The 13,818-nt window shown below is 42.1% G+C and overlaps 1 protein-coding gene across 16 annotated transcripts in view; it reads left to right on the top strand.

Moving 5' to 3' along the window:
* Nucleotides 1–13,818, top strand: part of ESRRG (estrogen related receptor gamma) — a 630,244-nt gene that overhangs the window by 45,305 nt on the left and 571,121 nt on the right. For 5 of the 16 annotated variants that reach the window (XM_058701229.1, XM_058701234.1, XM_058701219.1 and 2 more), the window contains exon 1: nt 49–266. The exons of 9 other annotated variants lie outside the window; for them this stretch is intronic. The gene's annotated coding sequence lies outside the window, so the exon portion shown is untranslated. Of the gene's footprint in view, nt 1–48; nt 267–499; nt 648–10,642; nt 11,097–12,306; nt 12,385–13,818 lie in introns of those variants that run through there. 2 more of the 16 variants (XM_058701225.1, XM_058701224.1) reach the window with 2 other exon arrangements.

Here is a 13,818-nt window from a genome sequence, read left to right as displayed (position 1 = left end):
GCTCGCGACGCGGACCCCGGGGGCCAGGCCGGCCCCGCGCCCGCGGGGGCAGAGCGGGTGGCCGTGCCCTTGCCACCGGCGGGCCGGCCAGCACCCCCTCGCCTGCTGAGGTCGCGGGAGCCCAGTTAAAGGAGGCGTGTGTAAGATGTGCAATGTTCCTGCATGGGGGTTCTGTAGACTTTCGTAGCCGAAGAAACCGGCTTCGGCTTCTTTAAAATCCCCGACGACTCACCTGGTTAAGCTGCTGCAGTTCTGACCCTGCCAAGGTAACTGGTCCAAATCCTTATCATCAACATCTGGAGACAGACATTGGCATCTGGGGCATTCTTGATTTGCAGTCCTGGTGGAAATCGCTATTGCTACCTCCTTCCCCTTTCACTTGTTTAGAGTCTCTTGGAAAAAAAAAAAAAAAGCAACCCCTCCCTCAATAACACAACCATAAGTACCGTCCATCTCTTGTAGACCTGCCTTGCCATGACTGCAAAACTGTCAGCGTGCGTGTGCCGGAGACACAGATGAATTCTAATGTCAGTGAGATCTGTTCTTTAAACACCTCTCCCATCCCCCTCCCTGGATAGAGACTTCAGGCTTGGGAAAGTGGCAAAGAGTGAGGGCAGAGTTAGGGCACTGGACTGACAGGGGTTGGGGTGAGTCCTCCGGGCTTCTGGCGGGGGAGGGGCGATGGGGAAGGGGTCGTTGGGGGAGAGGGTGGTGTCAGGAGTTGAGGACTGCTGTCGTGAGCTGGAAAATCCTTCTGGTGATTGCTGCTGCCGTGGTCCCGGGTGTCTCTCCTCCTGTCCTCTATGCCTCATTCCCTCCCGGCTCCCCATCCCGGTCACCTTCCCGAGGGAGGCAGTCTCTGAAGTTGCACGGAGGTCACCCGACCATCATTTAAGTATTTCAAACCACCTACCCCCGTTCTCCCCCTCAAGTATGTCAGAAGCGTCTGCAGGATAGAGTCCCCCCCCCCACCCCCTCCATGTTTGGTGATGGGAGATTCTCAGAGAAAGACACAGAGGGCAAATCCCCCCTCCTCCCCTTCTCTTCTCCCTTCCGGCAACCTTTTCCTAGCTGCACCCCCCTCCCCCCTTTCAGAATCTTAATGAGCAATTCTGGAAGAGTCCGGAAGGGCCTGGGAGAAACCCCCGCATGCCTCAGTGCTGTGGAATGGTTATGTATGTGTTTATTTATTGTGCTTGCTTCGGTTATGTTGTGAATCGCCACATGGGTCTGCTGAAACTAGGGAGGCACGTTTGCTGTGTTTGTGTTGTAGTGGCAGAGCCAGTGGCTGTGCAAAAAGACACAGGCACACACAGAAAGCACATGATTTTGCTAACCTAAACCAGGGGGCAATGTTGAAAATAGCACCTTTTCTCTCTGTCTCTCTTTACAAAAAAAAATTAACAAAAAAGAAAAAGGAAAAAAGGAGAAGAAGAAGAAGAAAGGAAAAGGAGAAATTCTCAGCATGTGAGTTGAGAGAAGCTGTTAGGTCCACACATGACCTCCTACTACTTTCAAAACACTACTGCTTAATACTTTAAGTCAGGATCAAGAGACATGCGGATGTTTTGAAGTGTTTCAGAGCGGCTGAATGACTTGGTCTAGTTTTGAAGAAAAACTCTCCTTTGTTTCTCACGCTGCCCAAAGACCAAATAGGGGAGTGTGTTTGGAACATGCCCAAATTCAGAAGCAGCAGGCAAGAGAAAAGAGGAAGAAAAGTCCTCAAGGGGAAGGCAGGGAACGGGGTTGGGGAACAGTGGCAGGGCTCTTTTTTCCTTTTCCCTGTCCAGTAGATTTGATGTTATCAAAATGAGTTGGCCAGCCTAAGAAACAGTCCTGTCATGGTGGGAAAGAGAGGGAAATTTAAACAGTTCTCCAATCTGGGCTGAGGAATGGCCGACAGAAGTAAGGTGCATGAAAACGTTGAGGTAGGTTAAGTGACATTGATGGGGGCTTCTTGTCCTACAGACCTGAAGAGTCAAGTCTGTCACGAAACAGGCCTAGATGACCTTTCAAACACGTATTGGTGTGTTACCCATGACTGTTACTTTTACTGACACAACTCTCCTAACTCTTTAAACTCATGTTACATAGATGTGTGTATACTGAGAATAGTGTCCGATAGCTGGTAAGACTATGCATTGACTGGGGCGATGAATGTGGATGACAGATGATCTGTTTTCTTTATTGAGTCACAATAGCTTTTAAATCTTTGTGCATGGTGCGTGCTGGAACCTGCTGGTCTTCTTTAACAGGAATTGCAAGGGGAGCAAACACACTTCCTGATGGGTGGTGCTTTAACAAACCAGTGCAGATCGATCCATGAGGGTTCCGTGTGTGTGCCACTCAATTTATTCTGTACCGTTTTTCCAGAAATTAAAAGGTTACCAAGAGACTACCATGTTCCCATCTCCAACTGAGCACCGCTTATTACTGCCACAGTGTTTCAATATTAAGTGATCTTCGAGATACTTCGTCTTTCATTTCGAGTTCTGAATGTGAATCAGCGTGAGGCCGGCTGTACAGCCAGATAAGGTGTAACTAACTCGGCAGACAGCTGAAGGGTGGGGAAAGTGTCGCTGAGAATATCTGGGGCCGTTCTCTGTAACCTTGTTGACAGGGACATTTTGGTTGCAGCTAGAATTTTAGCAAGAGCCTGCCAGTGATAATGGGCTTATGTTTGAAATTGATCCTAAGTGTCTCTTTTTTTCTCCTTCACAGACGTGCCGTGCACACCTTAGCTGAACACTCAAGGCAAAACTTTCCCGATGCCCCATGACATTTTCTAATATAGACAAATCCCTGGATTAGGGTGTCACAGGAAAAGGGGTTATTATGAGGGTCTCCTTTTGTTTATAGATGTGTTGCTACAAGTAGCTTTAGTTCTGTTGGCCTTACAGACTGGTCTATAAAATTAATTTCAGTTAGACATTGACGAGCTCGCTATCCTGGTCAGGTGAATTTATGATATCACGGAGGAATTTTGTGCTTGTTTCCAAATTGTTGGAAAACCGCGGGAACACAAAGATTTTGAGGGAAACGCCAAAAGCCACATTAATGAAGAAAAACAGTGTTGAGATACTTTTGAATAATAGATAGGATATGGAATGGTCAACCACAAGATAAAATTTTTACACGGTGTTTTTATGGCTTTAAATTGGCTGCATTGTAAACTAAGCTTACTACTCTATTAAGTCATTATCCTTTTCAATTATTTAACATTTCTGGCCAACCTGTCTTCTGTGGTCTTTATCTGGACACATCAGAAATGATATGTACAGTCGTAATTGCTTGTTGTTAGTGTGGGGACTTTGCCACGGAGCAGGGTTTAATGTTAACTTCTTGGGACAAATGTTACAAAGAATGCACAGAGGAGAAAGAATGTGATGGAAACAGACCGAGCCCTATGCAAATGGAGATAACCACAGCATTGAGATGTACCTGATACAATTTGAGTTATTCTCGCTAAGAAACCTTGACAGTATCTGCCTTCTAGGTACTGTGCATTTGGAAATACTCTATCTCCATTTAAATGCAGATCTTCTGTTTTCTCCAGGGAGCAGTTGGTGAATCTTTCAGTTGAACCACTGGTGTGAGAAAACCAACTGAAAATTTCTCCATGAACAATAGAATCTGTCGTTTTGAAGTAATAATTACCAAGTTTTATAACATTGTGATTTTTAAAAATTCCTTTAAAGTATCTTTATAAAGTCAAAATGATGTACCTGGCCCCAGTGAGAACAAAGAAATTTTGTCTTGTCACTTTGTTGTCGGGTTTACAAAGCTGTGAGATAATTCAACTTTGCGGTTCGGTTTTTAGGTTAACACTGCCGTCCCGGTAGAGTAAGTGGGACTGAGGAATCAGGGAGTCATGCAGGGAATTATGAATAAGTTCTACGTGTTCATCACGCTGTCATGCTAGTGGGGGGGGGGGTGAGGTCCTGTAGGAGAGTGTAAGGGCCTTTCTCTGGAATGCCTTTCTTTTGATTATTTTTGAGTCTAATTTATAAGAGTACTTTGTGTCGGAATCAATGATGGTGGTTGGCCAAAAAGGAGAGCCAAAGCCCATGTGCCCCTTGTTTAAGAGATATTGCAGGAAGTAACACAGGCCTTTGACATAGAACGTAGACATATGGACTGATGGTTTTAGATGTTCAGATTCAGGTAGCTGGAGAGGCCTTTGCAAATCTTTAAATAAAAATTCCTGAAGTGCACAGTGTGATAATGTTAACTCTCTGTGTGTCTTGATCACAAAGCTAGGGAAGTTTTCTTTTTCTTGGAGATTAGATATCATTCATTTACTCAACCCTGATGATTTTGAGTTGTGAAAGCCCCCTAGCTCCATAGCTTACCTCCTCCATTGTATTGGGTATAAAGCTCACCTCCCATATTCCCTCTGACACGTACACCTTATACACGTATTTAATAGTGCGTATTTATGCCATTATATACAGTATAAAACCTGTAGTTGTGAAGAAGAATCATCAATAGTTTTTTTTTACATTTTTTTAATGTTTATTTTTGAGAGACAAAGAGACAGAGTGCAAGTATGGGGGTGGGGGGAGGGTGCAGAGAGAGAGAGAGAGAGAGAGAGAGAGAGAGAGAGAGAAACAGAATCCAAAGCAGGCTCCAGGCTCTGAGCTGTCATCCCAGAGCCTGATGCAGGGCTTGAACCCACGAACTGCGAGATCATGACCTGACCTGAAGTCAGACCCTTAACCGACTGAGCCGCTCAGGTGCCCTATCAGTAGTTTTAAATCAGGCCTTTGCTTATATTTCTGTTACGAAGGATACTTTGTTGATTTAAACAAGGGAATGATCATACTTACCGTACAAAAAAGGTTGAATGTCTTTGGAATCTCTGTGATAAAGTGCAGGACACTGGAGATCCAAAGATATCTTACTTACTTACGGACGCTTATGGCTGTTTCCGATGGCACACACGCTGAAATAAATAACCCTGGATGGGACTCTAGGAAGGGTGCTAATTAATAAATGTGCTTGATTTACTTCCCTTGCACAAATTATTTTAACTGGGCAAATATGCATATCTGGCACAGTCATGTGTCATTGTTTTGAAGATTCAGATTCAGGATGTTAACGTTGTATGAAGCATAGCAAAACTTTCATATTCTGATTCTGATAGATACTTCTGCAGTAGAATAAGCAGTGTTTCCAGATATCTGTGTTACCAGGGTGGCCCGCTTAAATTCAACCTCACTCTAAGATATATTGGGTTAATAAGGCTGAGTTTATGACCAGTATAATTTATGTTCACAAATACCTGTTTTTATTAGCACAATTATAGATTGTAAAGCAAATTTCCATATATGTTAAATACTAAGAACAAGAATACCATTTGTACAGTGAGTTACAGTATATAACCATACATTATCCTCAAGCTGCTCTTTGGAAGAATATTTATTGCACTTTCTTAAGAAGGCAATCAGTTTTTACAATATAAACATTATAAGAAAATAGATCCTTTTATCAGAGTTTCTTCCCTCCTTCCGTCCTTCCCTTCCTCTTTTCTTCCTTTTCTCCCTTCCTCTTTTCTCTTTCCTCTCTTAATGGGGAAAAATCTAATGACTTTGTTTTTTTTGGTAGGGCGTGCACAATTGTTTATCACACATTTCTATTAAAAAAGGAGCTTTAACAAGCAATCCAACATGATTTTTGGAATATATCTTCTGTCTACCAATGTTCTTGAGGAAAACGTAAGGTTGCAGAAATCATTTCATGCCCTGTATGTTTTCAGACATAAATCAGGAAAATTGTTAGCGGGTTATAGCTCTTCTTAGAGACTGTGGCTATAGTAAACACAGGCTATATATTTTTCCAAGTTATTATGTGTGGAGAGAAATCCAAAGTTGGCTATTTAGATGAATAGTTTAATTCAGTGATTAGAAATTCATTTTCTATTTACTATGAACATTTATTTTCCAAAGGTTGTAGAAACAGGACATAATACCTGATGATCCTTTAGACCAGACATCCTCACAGCTAGACATTTGCTTTCTTTCGCTAATGTGTATATGCCTGAACATCGATCTTCAGCTAAGGATCGGTTGAAATGGTCCTGAGCATAATTTCTAGTATGATCTGGTTATCTTCTTTATCCAAGACCAGTGAACTCTTGTTCTTCATTTCCAAATGAAGGGGTTTGACTTGATGGTCTCCACCTTACTTCGTTTCTGTGATTCTGCATTAAGTGATTAGTAATGAATCAACCAATTAATTATACTCCTGTTTATTTCCATTCGATAAAACTAATTATTTACTGAAGTCTGGCCTTTGCCATGACCAGAAAAATTAGCAGGTAGAGTAGGAAAGGAGCTCAGGTGCAGTGGTTTGAAATGAAAACCTCACAAAATTTGGACACTCGGGTTTACATAAAAACTTTTCATTTGTAGATCAATTCTTGGCTGTTCAAAACTCACTTTTTTCCCCTACATAAAACAATCTTAAATGCTGACTACTTTCCTAGGCTAGACTATAAAAGCCTATGTTAACTTATTGGAGTGAAATATTGTATATCAGTGATGAAAAAATATGAAAAAGAGTTCTATTATGATACAAGTGATAAACATAACATAAAGGCAATAAAACTGAATGATAGTTTATCATTTATCTAGACTCTGGAGGGTTGATGTTTAAGAGAAACACACATATAACTGGAAGTTAAGAAGATAGATGGAAACTATTGCAGAGTGCGTGAAAGGGATTTTTAGAAACTTTCAGGATTTTTAGAGGCTGCTTGCGAAGTATATGGCTTTTCTTTCCCTTGGAAGAGTGTGGCATTAGCACTCTTTCTAAGTTTATCACCTGTGATAAGATTTGTTTTTTGACACCCAAATGCACTGAAAGGCAGGAGAGTGAAGAAAAATGGAGAGAAAAATTATTCTCTGAAGTAATTGGCCAAGAAGTGGGAGAAGTGAAGATGGAAGGCATATGAAGGTAGAAGAGAGAGGCAGTGTGTGTGTGTGTGTGTGTGTGTGTGTGTGTGTGTGTGTAAGTCTGATCTGCATTTAATTGTTCATTGGATGAGAAACCACAAGGAAAAAGGGGGAAACTAATGTATGCACATTCTTCCTGAAGGGAAAGTACAGGATGTTAGTTGTGTGGGAAAACTTACAAATTAGAGCATCCATTTTAACATTTTTCTGGGTCATTTATTGCCTGTATGGTCTTGTGAAATCATTAAATTCTCTGAATTTGTCCTGCCTTTAAAAAGGTAAATAATAAAAATATCTGTCTACAAGTTGGCTGTGAGAGTTGAGTGAGACTCATGGGTATAAAAGCTCTTGAAAACTATATTTAGTTTTATGGGGGCGCCTGGGTGGTTGAGCGTCTGGCTCTTGACTTCGGCTCAGGTTATGATTTTGTGGTTCCTGAGTTTGAGCCCCACGTCAGGCCCTGCGCTGACAGTGTGGAGCCTTCTTGGGATTCTCTCTCTCTCCCTCTGTCTCTGCCCCTCCCCTGCTCATTCTCTCTCTCTCTCTCTCTCTCTCTCTCAAGATAAAAATGAATAAACATTAAAAAAAAAAAAACCTATATTTAGTTTTACGCAGTGAGGAAAAGTCATTGGGTCAGCCCAGGTTTGACAGAGTCCTAGGCCAATTTTTGGCTCCAGGGTGGTCTTTAGTAGGCATATTTCTTGCTCACTGTAGTCTTGAACTGTGGTAGGTACTTTTCGTATTACTGTATTTAGGGAGGAAGCAGGAAATAGTACGCAGCTGGGCAGTTGAACGTGGCAAGTCTGATATTTTAACATATACAATGTCAGTACCTAGGGAGCATATTTACTTTCTCTTGCTGATGGCCACAGCTTGTCTAGAAAAATGAATGACTCTGGAAACAGAAAGAGAACATTCAAAAATTGTTTTCCTTGTCTCAAACACAGCCCGTCATTTGCACTTCTCCCATTATGTTGATAATAATCTGAATTTCCTGGATTTTGTTAAGGCTGAAGGAATCATTGTTTGGCAGTAAGTACTTGTAAATAATGATATAAATTCCATTAAAAAAAAGATTTCCAGGATACAACAGAACTAATTAACATAATACATGATTTGAACTCCAAGCTCTAGATACTATATAGATGTCTTTCAAAAGTATTTTTATTTTTATGTATGATTCACTGATAAATGTCTAGCCAATTCTTCCATCAGAATTGGACTGTATTTTAAAGCATAAAATGAAGCAGTAGATAGACAATGATTCAAGAAATTTGGGCTGTTGGTATAGGTACTATACTAAAAAAAAACAGATCCAACAATTTTCTTGGATTCTACCTGAGACTTGCCCAATGCTCTGCTCTGATTCACAAGATAATGACCAATGGAATTCTACACTTTGTGATCTGTTAACCTAGAAACTGAAGTGAACCTAGAAATCAGAACGTCTTGGGATCAAGTTTGAAATTAACAGTAAATAATTGCTTTTATGAAAATTCAATGCACAGAATATATATGAAGAGAGAGATCTTTGGGTGGTTTAATTATGAGGCAATGTTGAAAACTTTGGCATGTATATAATTATTCGGAAATAATTGAAAACATAGATGGCTTGAGTCCTAGAAGGCCACAAGTAACCTCTAAATCATTACTTTCTGGGGATGTCTATCTTTCTGTGACATTGATTAGAGATAGTAAAGTGGACTCAGCTTGAGTTTCTTTTAAATATGGGAAAATTTGGGGGCATCTGGCTGACTCGGTCGATTAGGCGTCCGACTTCGGTTCAAGTCGTGATCTCACGGTCCATGAGTTCAAGCCCCACGTTAGGCTCTGTGCCGACAGTGCGGAGCCTGAAACCTGTTTCAGATTCTGTGTCTCCCTCTCTCTCTGCCCCTCCCCCACTCACACTCTGTCTCTCAAAAATAAATAAACATTAAAAAAAGTAAATCTAGGAAAAAATTTAAATACATAGTATGCTTAGTATCATGGTACATCTGTCGGAGAATACAAGGTAATTTTAAGGTATAGTCTGTCCATGTAGACCTTTAGGGAAGTACAATATATATGCGTGAAATAGTACAATAAGGATAAGGGTATAATACAGAAGTATGAAAACAAATGAATGCTCTGTGGCAAATTCATATACATACTCTGAAGGGTATGCAACACAGTCGGAGCTTGGGCCGCCTTTCAGGCTGCCATTTCCCAGCTGTGTGACCCTCACTCCTTTAAGCTCTGGTTTTCCCATTTGCAAATTGGGTATAGCTTCATCTGCCTCCTGAGACTGCTATGAGGACCAAATGAGAAAGGCATTTGAAAATGTTTTTCTGCTTTGTGATAGAGACGATGCAAACTACAGGAAGGATGGAAGAAAGAGGGAGCACTTGTAGACTGCCCTAGAGAATAGGGACCATGTCTCAGTTGACTTTGCGGCTCCCCCCCCCCCCCCCCCCCCGCAGTGTGTGGCAGTGTGCTTGTCTCCCAGAGGAGGCTCAGTAAATGTTTGTAAATGCATGCATGCGGGGCATTGTAGTGAGCCCTTGACCTGTGTTATCTTCACAGTAATCTCCTCTGGTAGCTATACTGTTGCCATTTCATAGATGAGGAAACGTTCAGAGATTTTAGGTAACTCTCAGCCTCATGCAGGTAGGAAGTAGTAGGGTCAGAATAAGGAGCTAAATCTACCCGGCACCAGAGCCCGGATTCTTTTATTACATTATGTGGGCTCTCAAATGTCAGGGCAATATTATTTTTGAACAACAGCATGGCCAAAATGAATAGCAAAGGCCTTGGATAATTCACCAGTTGCCCAGGCAGCTCCTGGACTGGCTTTCAGATAAGTAGGAGAGCATTTCCCTATGCCTCCTGACACATTTAATGTGGCCTTTTGTTAAACTGTCAGTTCTGATTTCTGCCCTTTGAAGTAAAACGCACAATAGAGAGAAAATACCATGTAATATACCACAGCCTAGACTTGTCATGGGGACAGGAGGGAGAAGAAGGGCAGCAAGAAACACACAGATAACCAAGTGGTTAACCAGTGCCTTGGATTAAGTTTGTTAACAGCAACCGGTAGTAAGTCAGTGTCTCTCTCTCCCTCTTCCTCACTCTTTCTGTCTCTTACACCCTCTTGCTTTTACTCTTAGAGTTAGCAAAGTCTAGAATCTCCATTCTTTTCTCTAGGAAGGGTGGTAGAGAAGATAACTCCACTACTGAACAGCAGATTCCATGTCCTTCATCGCTCGCTTCCTCTCAGTGTCTCTATAGCCTCACGACAGAGCCTCACTAGCGGCTTCTACCGAGTGAAGTTTGCAGCCGTGCCCAATTTGTAATGAACGGTCATAAAATGGCCTCCAACAAAACAGTCATGTTAAAGCTCCAGTCTCTGAAGTGGGAAGCAGAATGCAGAATGAATTACCACCCTACCCTATCCTGTATTTTTCCCCCTCAGCTTATTTGTGAGGGACATCAGAAGAATGCCACCTGGCCAAGATTAGTAACACACCGTGGATTCGAAGGGTTCTGTAAGAAACAGAAGGAGATGCACTTTAAAACCTGGGATGCATTTAGAAGCCGTTCTGTGACAATACGGTCCACGGTAGGTAGGGACAGCAGAGATAGAGGCTCCGTTGAAGATAAGTCCAGAGAATACCTCACACGGTCGCCAGAGTCCAGTTGGTAACGGTGTTTGGTTTCCCAGGAACTGCGCTAACATACCCGCGATGAAACCCAGCGGGGGGACACTTTTCGTCCCCGACCTGTGGTAAGTCGGCTGGGTTGAATTGTGTGAAGTTGTCAAAGGTTGCTCTCCTCTCCAGAACTCGGCACCAGCTCCGCTGAAATGTGATGCCACTGGTTTTCAGCAAAGGTTCCTTTCTGCAGGGCTGCAAACACAGATCAGCTGCTACTGTGTATACACAACCAGGGAGCAAATCAACCAGCACAGTTAAAGCAGCCTTTTTCACCCTGAGACTTTCCAAGATCTCTTCTTCACGCAGGAAGTTTCCTTCTCTGTTGTCAGATTTAGCACTGTTCTCTTGTCATCAGATCCGAGCTAGGCTCCCTGCTGCACAGTAGAGAGGCTTCCTTAAGACATTTGTCCTTGAAACTGCACCAAACTCTTGGAAGAACCCAGAGCGTGTAAGTATGTATGATTTAGGCAGCAATAGCACAGGGCAAAGCTGCAATCAACCATTATACAATATCCGATTAGCAGTGCAGGAGGGATTTTTCCGACGTTGTGTTACGTTCATTTTCAATTCGTTCTGAGGAAACAAATCAATTCTAGCTTCTGATACAGTGACTTTGCAGTAGATGGGGTTGTAATATGTTAGCTTTAACTATTTGCTGTTCTCATTTAGCATTTAGATGTTACTTGTGGGACAATTACTGTGGGCATTAAACTATAAAACTTCTAAATTTTTATTAGCAATGATAATTGTTGGTCATGTCCATCTCGAGAAACAAGTTTGCTGTGGGGAATGTTTTGAAAGAATTAACCACGTAAATTCACAGACGATAGAATGAATTTGTATCGTTCTTGCTCTCAGTAAAACATATTAGTTTGCAGTTCTAATTTACTCGTAAAGAGCATTCCACCGAGGTTTTTGTCTTAATTGAATCCTACCCAGTGCTGTCTGTTTGGTATTTTACTGTCTTGCATGTATGTGTTTAAGTTACTTTGCTGGGATTGCAGCCGTGGTTAAACCTGTATTTGGGTGCTCTTTAGATCCTAAGAGCATTCACCTGAAATAAATGCTCACAAAATTTTGAGGGGGTGCAGGACTTGTTTTAAAGGGGGGTCGTATTACCCTTGAAAGATTTTTAGATGCACAACGTGAACGGCTGTCAGATGTAGACCACAGACTGAATACTCTGAGACTCTAAGTGAAATCTTAGCTTGTCCACTTTCGTCACTCCAACCAATAAAAGCCCGTGCCCCCTTTCTATCAATTTTTAATATGCGCCAATACTTATGTTTATAAGATTAATTTCTCTCAGATTAGTCTGATTGATAGCTGGATTGTGGTTTCTTAAGAGCTTGCTCCCTGAAAGCCACAGCAGAACTGCATGCCATTTAACTAGTGAATGTAAAAACGGGTAACCATGGATTCGGCCACCACTAACTGCCAGTGCAATGACTTGTTGTAAACAATACAAATGAGCCAGGAGAGCAGAGGCAACCAGACATGAAATGATTTTAATAGAAATTACGGTAAAAGGTCATGTGATGTGGTATCTGCTTCTGTTCAGTTTTAAAGGGAAAGTCTTTCTTTTCTCCCCACCACCCCCCCACCCCCACACACCTCTTTCCAATCAACCCAAGTAGATGTCTTCACAAACTTGGCAGGTCCCACGCCCTGCTTCCATGGAGGAGGGTGGCCAGTGCAGTCCTGAGCACAGTGTGGTGACTTATGGATTTTCACTGGTGAGTACCTTTATTTTAGAAACAAAAAAGGAAATCTGTGTATGCCAGGGCTCCCTTCGTGGAAGGTCATGCTAATTGTGTGCTAGGAGTCCTCGAGCTTTGATGTAAGAGGAATAGGTCATTTTGTTCCTTAGCTTTTCTGTGATACAGTTGTCTTTTGTCTCCCTGCCCAAGTCTCTAGATTATTTTGTAACCTCGATCTTTCTGAAAACTGTTATTTGCTTCAGAAGCAACTTCTGCAGTATGGTAATGAGCACATGCAGATCCCGGGAGCTGTACTGTGCCTAACTTCAGGGATCTCATCCACACGCAGACCTTGGCCGGGCTCGACAAGGACCAAGTTGAACAATACCGTTTGCATTTCTCTGCTAGAGATGGTTTCTGTATGTGAAAATTAGTATATTCATAGACTTGCCTCCCACCAAGAAATACTAACAACTTGTACCTGGGTTAAGTGTTAACCTCGTGGCTCATCCGGTGTGCTGATAGCAGCCATGCTTATTAAAAGAAAATGAAAGATGAAACTCTAGCCATGAAAGCCGGGGGAGGAGGGGGAGCCTTAGAAGCCAGATTTGGAGGGCAGACCAGTGTGTAGGAACGAAGGGGCTCAGTCGCCGTGTTGGAGATTCACGGGCACCCACAGGCACTTTAAGCAAAAGACTTGTCTCTAGGTGTGTCGAGTCTCAAGGTGAAACAGACCTGAACTGGTCTCTGGAGCCCCACCTCCTGCCACACGCAGGTGGTACACATAATCGTCTCCTCCCAGAATAAAAGATAATGCTGTGTTTATATGTTACCTCCTTTTCACATACGGATACTTCTGAATAGATGCATAATGGCACATGTACAGATGTCACACGGAGCAATGGAAGTTCAGGTGTTGGTTTGTCTATTACTGCCTCCACTTTGATAGCCCAGTCCACGCGTGAAAAAGCCCTGGTGTGTAATTTAGAGTCTCAGGAGGATGTAAGAGCATCAGCCCCTCTATATACGCTAAAGAGTTTTATCTAGTGAACTGGAGGTTTCTTTAAACCTGTGTTAACATAATGCTTATATTTAAGCCTTATTTAAAAAAAAATTAAGCTTTTTAAGACGTTGGAATGGCTCACTGCATGCTTAGACTGAAGAATTCTTCAGAATGTCATGGTTAGCTGTGACCTCACGGTTTACTATTCTAATACTAGCTTTGCTTATCAAAAATAAATGAAAGAAGAGATTCTAGTATTTCATGCTGAGGGTAAAGGGTGCAATTTCAAAGCAGATGTAGAAACCACAAATAGGGTTTTGGGTAAATTATAATTAAAAATACATTGTTTTTACTTTTCCTGGCCTTGATTCTCCTAGTCGAAGGATAAGAATAAAGTGGCTAGTGGCAAAATCTTTGGAGTCAGACCTGGGTTGCAGTCTTTTGTCTGGACCTCACTCTGCTTAGGA

Source organism: Neofelis nebulosa, chromosome 15 (assembly GCF_028018385.1).
Source record: "Neofelis nebulosa isolate mNeoNeb1 chromosome 15, mNeoNeb1.pri, whole genome shotgun sequence".
Lineage (NCBI taxonomy): Eukaryota > Metazoa > Chordata > Mammalia > Carnivora > Felidae > Neofelis > Neofelis nebulosa.
Note: the sequence above shows the minus strand (reverse complement) of the source record. Positions and strands in the feature narration are given on the sequence as shown.